This window comes from Rutidosis leptorrhynchoides, chromosome 4 (assembly GCF_046630445.1).
Source record: "Rutidosis leptorrhynchoides isolate AG116_Rl617_1_P2 chromosome 4, CSIRO_AGI_Rlap_v1, whole genome shotgun sequence".
NCBI lineage: Eukaryota > Viridiplantae > Streptophyta > Magnoliopsida > Asterales > Asteraceae > Rutidosis > Rutidosis leptorrhynchoides.
The window spans coordinates 495,994,426-496,004,606 of NC_092336.1; positions in this window are offsets into that span (position 1 = coordinate 495,994,426).

The following is a 10,181-nucleotide window of genomic DNA, read 5'->3' on the forward strand; positions in this document are numbered from 1 at the left end:
GGCAATTTCCATACCAACTATCGGGAATTAGCAATCAGTATCTTGAAATCCTGTAGCACGTCTACGCCAACAGTTATATGTGTACATATAACGTCTACCTCCTGGACTTACATACTTCGAATGTGAAGTTTCCGAAAAACACCCCAAACTACGAAACTAGTTCTCCGAATTTTGGAAAAATGTTGATGAAGCAGCAAAAACTGTAAACGACCTTAACAGTCAAAAGTTTGATGATAAAGAATAGTATGGTGGTAAAGCAGAGAAAAAGAGAAGGTTTGGAATTGAAAAACGGATTGAGCAGACCATGAAGGAAGCTGTGGACAAATCACAAAGACTAAATCTACCTTCAAAGAATCCAAATGATTCAGAGTCTGCTGAAATCATTAGCGAATACCTTGCTCTTTACTCTAAAACCTTTGCAGACAATATTCTTCATCATCATCTGATCTTAAATATTCTAAGATATCATCGTATCTCCCATTATAAATATCCTCCATATTTCTGAAGATATTTTTCGAAACCATTCTTATCTGAAATCATTACCTCTTCGCGCTATCTGTGTTACATCATAAAAGAAACTATTTTAGTTTCTAAAATCTGAAAAATTCAAAAAAAAAAAAGGATGTTTTGAAGTAATGTTGGAAACTGAAGCATGAGTTAGTATAATATAATGACACTTGATAAACGTGATTATATTACAGTAAGTCATGTTGAGTTTCTAATAGAATGTGACGAAGGTTCACAGATCACACCCTCATCATAAACCATGTTACATAACTCTTTCATTCTATATAATCTCTAAATATATCAAGAAAATATATTTCTTGATGATTCGGTCTTTTTCGGATACTCTGGTAATTTGACAAGTCAGATTGTGCCATTACCGTTTATTTCTTAGAACATTAATTATGTTTATTCTGAAATTCATACCTACGAATTCTGGACCATTATTCGCTTGACTTAAGGTCGGGAAGAGAAAACGAAAGCATGAAGCTCCGAAATATAATGGAGAACATAAAGCCCGATAACAACCCCGAAATTACAAACCGTATATATCAATGCGTATAGTAATATAAAGACACGGGAGAATGAAAAACACTATAACCCCAAGGTAATAGTAGATGAAAATAATTTCCTCCGGTAGTAGATGAAAAAGAAGAATGACAGATATGAAAGTTAGGAGTATATCAAGAATCAGAACTGGATGAAGCATTTTCACAATCTTTTGAAAGTATGAATTAAGGAAGAAGATGTAAGAGTGATGAAAATAATGAAACGGAAGTGGTTAATTTATAGCAAAATATCAGACATAGCAATCGAGGCAGATTACGCATTTAATCAAAGAAAATCCTAATTTCCGCAAATTCCGAAGAATCAGATCTTATTTAGATTATGAAGATTTTCTATTCCTTAAATTCAGGAAATCAATCGTAACTACGTCAAAAGCTAAGACGAATCTCTATTCTTTCATTTCACTCTTTTACGATAACTTCTCTCATACGCTTCGAGTAATTGGATTGCTTTATCCATATTATTCAACGGTGATAAAACTCTATTTATCGACTCATATACGTCATGAAAACATTTTTATTGTTAGCCATGATGACCTCACTAAAATTTCGGGACGAAATTTCTTTAACGGGTAGGTACTGTGATGACCCGGAAATTTCTGATCAAATTTAAACTTAATCTTTGTATGATCAACATTTCTGACGTGATAAGCAAAGTCTGTAAAACTGAATCTCAAAATTATAGAACTGTTTCATGTATTAAATTACATTTGACTGCTCTCGACGATTCATGAACAATTATATGTATGTATATATATATATATATATGTACAAGTAAAAACGACTTTCCTACAGTAAAACACTATTTGCTACAGTAAAACACTATTTGCTACAGTAAACACTATTTACTACGGTGAAACACTATTTGCTACAGTAAAACACTATTTGCTACAGTACACTATTTGGTGTCGACGAACTAGCAAACAAAAACAGGATAAGGCGGCCATGCGATCGCATGGCAAAACCACTGAAAACTCATGCGATCGCATGAGGTACTGTAGAAGGTCACATACTATAAAAGCTCGATCTGGTCTCGAGTTTCTTTTCTAATTTATTCCTTATTATTATTATTATTATTATTATTATTATTATTATTATTATTATTATTATTATTATTATTATTATTATTATTAAGATTAATATTATTATTATTAATCTTATTATAATATTATTATTAGTATTATATATACATAAAATACTACAACGAGGTTATGAGCGTGTCACCTTCAAAATGGTTTTTTGAGCGGGATAGAGATAAGGAAATTATGGGTTATTGCCAAAGAGGTTATGGGTAATGTTCGAGGGTATATTTATGAATCAAATCTAGTGTTTATCATCTCTGTTGCGTCTACGTACTTTTCTACAATATTGAATCTCAATATTAATATGTAAGCATTTATATTTTATATTTTATAAATTAATAGTGTATACATACTAGTGCTCGAGTGTATATATTTATACATGATTGTACGCTAAATTTTGTCGTTAAAAAGTTATGATGAATCACGAAGTAAATACATATATTACTGATAAAAGGTATATGATATGCATGTTTTTGGAAAGCTGGCGAAAAATCAATAACTTTTCATTTAGAAATCGCGTAATTTCGGTGAACGAATTAAAAGATATGATCAACTGAATTATGATTGACATTGATTGAAATTGCTTTTGAAACTTGTTTGTAAGAATGATAAATTAGATTTTTGAATATTACCAGCCAAGTAAATGAATCCATATATAAGGCACGTCTCGTTTTGTTGAATTATTGTCAAAATTGACTTTTTGAAACGACTTTGGATAAATTTTGTATGTCGATCTCGAGCATTAGGATTGTTATACACTATGACCTGACCTAGCTTGATAGACATTTATTGACCAACATATGTTCTCTAGATTGAGATCTACGGTTATTTGGTAATCCGAGTTTCGCTCACATTTTGGTGAACGACTTTATATGCTGCTAAGGTGAGTTTCATTTGCTCCCTTTTTATTTACATTTTTGGGACTGAGAATACATGTGAATGCTTTTATAACCATTTTATGAAATTGATATAAATGCTAAACTGATTTGATGTGAGTTTCATATGATCCCTTTTACTCTTTACATTTTTGGGCTGAGAATACATGCAAATACTTTATTAACTGTTTTACAATATTTATATGCGTGAGTTTCATTTGCTCCCTTTTTAATTGCTTTTGCAATCTATATTTTTGGGCTGAGAATACATGCACTTTATTTTAAGAGCAATGGATACAAGTACATACTAAATTCTACACCGAGTTTGAACTGAAAATCCCTTAGCTTTGGTAACTAGTAACTGCCGGTTATAAGAACTGGTGGGCGCGAGTAGTTATATATGGATCCATAGGGCTTGATATCCCCGTCCGAGCTAGAGCGCTAGCCTTTTAACGGACGTATGCTATTTGAGAAACGTACACGTTGGTTTGCGTGTATTATTAAGATGATTATACAAAGGGTATAAATTATATATACGTTAAGTTTAGTTACCAGGGTGCTCAATCTTGTAGAATATTTTGATAAACGTTTCTGGATGAAACAACTGAAATCTTGTGATCCACCTTTATATACAGATTATGCGCAACATTAAAACTATGAACTCACCAACCTTTGTGTTGACACTTGTTAGCATGTTTATTCTCAGGTTTCCTAGAAGTCTTCCGCTGTTTGCTTAGATGTTAAACAAGCTATGTGCATGGAGTCTTACATGACATATTTTTCAAGGAGACGTTGCATTCACCAAATCATCACCATGTATCTTATTTTGACTGCATTGTCAACGGAAATACTGTTGTAAACTATTATTTATGGTGATTGTCTATATGTAGAAATCATCAGATGTCGAAAACCTTTGATTTAAATATTCATTTATGGTGTGCCTTTTCAAAAGAATGCAATGTTTACAAAATGTATCATATAGAGGTCAAATACCTCGCAATGAAATCAATGAATGACGTGTTCGTCCATATGGATTTGGAGCGATCGTCACAATTCTGGATAATACATGATACGGATGTGTCAACCTTTTAGTTTTTCATGTTCACCATTGATCGTGTTTACTTTGTTGTGGTTGTGCTTTTTCATCGCTATTTGGCTTTGTAAGTTTTTCATTCTCTTTTTTCATTACGTTATTTTGGTTAAAGTATGTGTATTTTTTATTTTCTGTGAATATGATTATAAGTGGCAAAATGAACTGGGGTTTAAATGGGTAAATTTGCGGTATGGGTCGTGTTCTCACTTTGAATGAGTGCTAAGTTGGTGTCAATTTATGTTAACATGGTTAAAGGTTAAACATTTAGAGATAGGTACGAGTTTACATTTTCAGTTTGTTTAATTAAGAGTCGTCGTGCAACGCACGGGCTCATAAAGGCTAGTGTATATATATATATATATATATATATATATATATATATATATATATATATATATGGGGGATGATTCTCACACACTGTTTTTTGATCCTCACACACCAATTTACTTGAACTCCTCCCTAATAATAGGGTAAAAGGGTGTGTAAGGATCAAAAAACAGTGTGTGAGAATCATCCCCCTATATATATATAGGGGGATCAAAAAACAGAGTGTGATGCCCCGTACAAAACCATCGTGTACGAATCATCAACCACAGGATCATTACAAGGTTAAGTACTATATGCTGTAATTAAAGAAGTTGCATTCACGATAAAAAGGTGATGTCATAACCGACATCAAATGTTTTACATTTCAAAAGCATGCTTCACTAAGTAGAAGCAAATTAATAAGTGTACGTGACCCTAAAGGTCGTTACATAACATAGTTTCAAAAGTAAATAAGTTTGAATGCAAGATAAGTAGTCATGCGATAACAACTCTAAGCAGCGGGTTCTACAGCACGACTAGTACACAGCGGAAGCAACCTCAAGCACCTGAGAAATACATGCTTAAAAACGTCAACACAACGGTTGGTGAGCTATAGTTTAAGTATAACAGTATGTAAGGTAGGCCACGAGATTTCAGTGCTACAAAGAGCGTTTCAAAACAGTATGATAAAGTATATGTTAACCGTGGGCACTTGGTAACTAACTTAACGTTTAAAATACCCCCTGAAAGTACACTTGGCGAGTGCGTATGTTTACGAAGTATTAAACACTCGTTGACTGCTAGCGCGACTAGCCCGAGTGGGGATGTCAAACCCTATGGATCCATATCTAAGATTCGCGTTCACCGGTTCATAAACCAATGATTAAACGTTACCGAGCTAAAGGGAATGTTTCTGCCGTTATATAACCCACACATATATAAGTTTAAGTACTCGTGCCTAGTATGTAAAACATAAAATCTGCATGTATTCTCAGTTCCCAAAATAAGTTAAAGTAAAAAGGGAATGCTATAACTCACAATGATATGTAGCGGTAAAGTAGTAGTCGGGAAAGGTGTGCAAGTAAATGGTCCGAAGTCCTCAACCTAAGTCAAATAGTACTAAGTCAGTAAATCGTATTAATAGGTTTAAAAGTATGTATTTAAGGTCTTAAGGGTCATCATCAATCATCATCAAACAAAAGGCGTAAGGTAGGTTTCGTATATGAAAGTAATGTAAAACAAAGTCTGACTTCAGTCAGTCACCACGGCCTCTACCCTTACTGAATTAAGGTGAGACCAGTGGCCATGGCTCCGTCTATGAGTCCCTTAAGTGTGGTAAAATTTACAGAATCAAACTCATCTTGGTTTGACCGTGGCGACGGTCTAAGTGCGAGTAGGTCAGAAATTTCTGCACAACGTAAAAGGACATAGTAACGATCGGAGGGCCATAAATCCTAAACCGTAACTCGGATTAAGACAAGTCCTATATGAAAAGTTATCTACTCGAAAAGTTCTATCTAAAAATCAAGGTTAGAACAGCCCAGGTCTACTGGTCTGTTCCAGAAGCATCAGGTCAGTAGGTTTTGGACAGAACAGTGAGTTTAAAAGGGTTCCGGTGGTCTTGGTGCTTGATGTTCATCATGGTTCTCATCCTTGATGCATATAGCTTCAAGTGTACAACTCATTGATGTATCTAAATCATCTTAACCAAGTCTTGACCATCATAACCCATGTGCAAGTCTAAGACATGAAGCACAACTCACTTAAGAGTTGTATGAAGTTTGATGAACCAAAGTTGCATCAAGGTCTTAGATCTAACACATACATGGACTTTAAAGCTAATAACAAGTTACAAACTTGAAAGTAAACTAACTAATCAAGATCATAAGTAGTAAAACATAGTTCTTAGTTTGATCTTGAAGTTCCAAGACTCAAAAGTCTAGATCCAAAGTTATATTTAAGGAAAACTTATTTGTGTGTTCTTGAACTTTCAAAGTTAACTTAATTTGTTCAAGAGATATGAGATCAAGACTAACTTGTAGTACTTGACCATATAAACTAACTACATGAAATTAAAGTGTATAAAATAAAGAAACAAGTTAATTAAACAAGTAATTAGTTCAAGGGTTGCTCATACTTTAAAGATTCAACCAAAGTTGATCTTTAAGTAAAGTAAACTTTAAGTTTACTTCCATGACTTACAAGTATGATTTCAACAACAATGAACTTATATCTTTTGAAACAATATATGTAGAACCTAAACTAGAGAGTTTAGTTCTTGATTATTCTTGTTAAAACAAGATAAAGGATGAATCAAACTAGAAAGTTAGATTCTTGAAACATGTAAGTAAATAACAACAAGTAATTAACTAATCAAAGACTAGTAACAATAAACAAAAGATGATGATGATTATGTTCATGTAGAAATTAGTTTTTAGAAGTAAAAAGGAGAGAAAAGTTATCTTGCTACTTACTAGATTTGAGAGAAAAGCAAGAGAGAAAAGAGAGAAAGAAGTTGCAAGTTTGAATGTGTGTTTGAATGAGAGAAAATACAAGTGATGAAGTAATACAAAAATGAACCAAAAGAACTCCCTCCAAGGCCATAAGGCCTACGGTTTTTGCAGTAGAAAAATGGGGGGAGGGATTAGTTTTGTGGTCACTTGCAAGTAAAGCTTCAAAAGTTGGATATAGAATGGTTATGCATGGGGATTATGGCAACTAGATTCCAAATGAACCAAAACTAGCTAGTTAATGTTCAAGTATCACTTACACTTTCAAGACATGGGCTAAAAGGTCCATTAATAATGTAGGGTGGGCTTAGAAGCCCAACATCAAGAGTCCATTACACTAATAAAGCCCAAGTTCAATTAATTAACAAATAAAGTCCAACAAAACCCAAGTAATTAACCAACAACCTTAGTTAATTAAAATGATTAATAAACTAATCATGAATGTAAATAATACTTGAAAATATTATTCGTGCAAGTTCCGGGTGTCACAAAGACGTTTCGGGCACTTAAAAGTCAAGTTCGGGCAATCATGGTAACATGTAAATGTAATAACGTACATTCGTTTAATCATACGTATTAATAATAATAATTATTAATAAATAAACGTTGGAAATTCCAGGGTCGTTACATTACCCACCTGTTAAAGAAAATTTCGTCCCGAAATTTAAGCTGAAGTAGATGGAGGAGTCGGGAAAAGGTGAGGATACTTTCGCATCATTTGATCCTCTCGCTCCCAAGTAAACTCAGGTCCTCGTTTGGCATTCTATCGTACTCGTACAATCGGAATCTTATTGCGTTTCAAAGTTTTGATCTCACGATCCATAATTTCAACAGGTTCCTCCACAAAGTGGAGTTTGTCGTCAATAGTAAGTTCTTCCAATGGTATGATAAGTTCGGGTGCAGCAAGACACTTCTTCAAGTTCGATACATGGAAGGTAGGATGAACTGAGCTCAATTGTGCTGGTAGATCCAAACGGTATGCAACTGATCCAACACGTTCCAAGATCTCGAAAGGACCAATGTATCGTGGGTTCAACTTTCCACGTTTTCCAAAACGGATCACACCTTTCCAAGGTGCAACCTTTAACATTACACGATCACCAACGTTGAATTCAAAGTCTTTACGTTTAAGATCGGCATAACTCTTTTGACGATCACGGGTAGTCTTAAGTCTAGCTTGAATCTGAGCAATCTTCTCCGTGGTTTCGTGGACTACCTCGGGTCCGGTGATTTGCTTTTCGCCTACTTCGGCCCAACAAATAGGAGATCGGCACTTACGGCCATACAATGCTTCAAAAGGTGCAGCATTAATGCTAGAGTGATAACTGTTGTTGTACGAGAATTCGGCGAGTGGCAAATGTCTTTCCCAGGCCTTTCCAAAATCAATGACACATGCACGCAGCATGTCCTCCAAGGTCTGAATCGTTCGTTCACTTTGCCCGTCAGTCTGAGGATGATAAGCAGTACTCATGTCGAGACGAGTTCCCATGGCTTCTTGCAAAGAACGCCAAAATCTGGAAGCAAAACGGGGATCGCGATCGGAGATGATCGATAAAGGTACACCGTGTCGTGATACAACCACCTTAATGTATAATTGAGCAAGTCTTTCCATTGTATCAGTTTCCTTCATCGCTAGAAAGTGTGCAGATTTGGTAAGGCGGTCAACAATAACCCAAATAGTATCGCATCCGCCCACCGTCTTCGGCAGCTTAGTAATGAAATCCATTGTGATCCTTTCCCACTTCCATTGTGGGATTTCCGGCTGTTGAAGTAACCCAGAAGGTCTCTGATGTTCGGCCTTAACTTTCGAACAAGTCAAACACTTCCCAACAGAAGTTGCAACGTCCTTCTTAAGATTCGGCCACCAATACTGTTCTTTAAGGTCGTGGTACATTTTACCCGCTCAAGGATGAATCGAATATCTCGACTTGTGTGCTTCATCAAGTATCAGGTTCCGTAGATCTCCATAAAGGGGTACCCAAATTCTTCCGGCGTAACATCGGAGTCCAGACTCCCTAACCTCGAATCGAGAGACAAGTATGTTCAGATGTTCGTGAGATATGTTCTCCTCCTTGAGATCCTCAACTTGGGCTACTCTGATCTGGTTGTTGAGGTTCGAATGAATGGTGATGTTCAGAGCCCTAACATGAAGAGGTGTCGTCCTCTCCTTTCGACTTAAAGCGTCAGCTACAACATTGGCCTTGCCAGGGTGATAACGGAGTTCACAATCGTAGTCGTTGAGCGTCTTGATCCATCGACGCTGTCTCATATTCAGTTGCTTATGATCGAAGATGTGATGGAGACTCTTGTGATCGGTGAAGATAGTACTCTTAGTTCCATACAAATAATGTCTCCACAATTTGAGCGCAAAGACCACGGCTCCAAGTTCAAGATCATGTGTAGTGTAGTTCCGCTCGTGAATCTTCAATTGGCGGGAGGCATAGGCAATAACCTTTGATCGTTGCATCAGTACACAACCAAAACCACTCTTCGATGCATCACAATAAACAACAAAGTTGTCACTGCCTTCAGGAAGTGATAGGATAGGTGCGGAGGTTAACTTCTTCTTCAAAGTTTGAAATGCTGATTCGTGTGCGGGTTCCCAAATGAACTTCTTGCCCTTGTGAGTCAGCGCGGTCAAAGGACGCGCAATCAGAGAAAATCCTTCGATGAATCTTCGGTAATAACTGGCGAGACCTAGGAATTGGCGAATATGCGTCGGAGTAGTGGGGGTCTCCTACTTGCCGATGGCTTCAATCTTGGCGGGATCAACTTTGATACCCTGGTCGCTTACAACATGACCCAAAAATTGTACTTCCTTCAACCAAAATTCACACTTGGAGAATTTGGCGTAAAGTTGCTCTTGTCTTAAGAGTTCAAGCACTAATCGGAGGTGTTGCTCATGTTCTTCTTCGCTCTTAGAGTAGATGAGGATATCATCTATGAAGACGATAACAAACTTGTCCAAGTAAGGCTTGCAGACACGATTCATGAGGTCCATGAACACGGCAGGTGCATTTGTCAAACCGAATGGCATCACGAGAAACTCATAATGACCATAACGGGTCCTGAATGAAGTTTTCATCACGTCACTTTCCGTCACCCTCAGCTGGTGATATCCGGATCGCAAATCGATCTTTGAATAAACGCTCGATCCTTGTAGTTGATCAAAAAGATCGTCAATTCGTGGAAGAGGATACCGATTCTTGATTGTCAATTTGTTGAGCTCACGGTAGTCGATACAC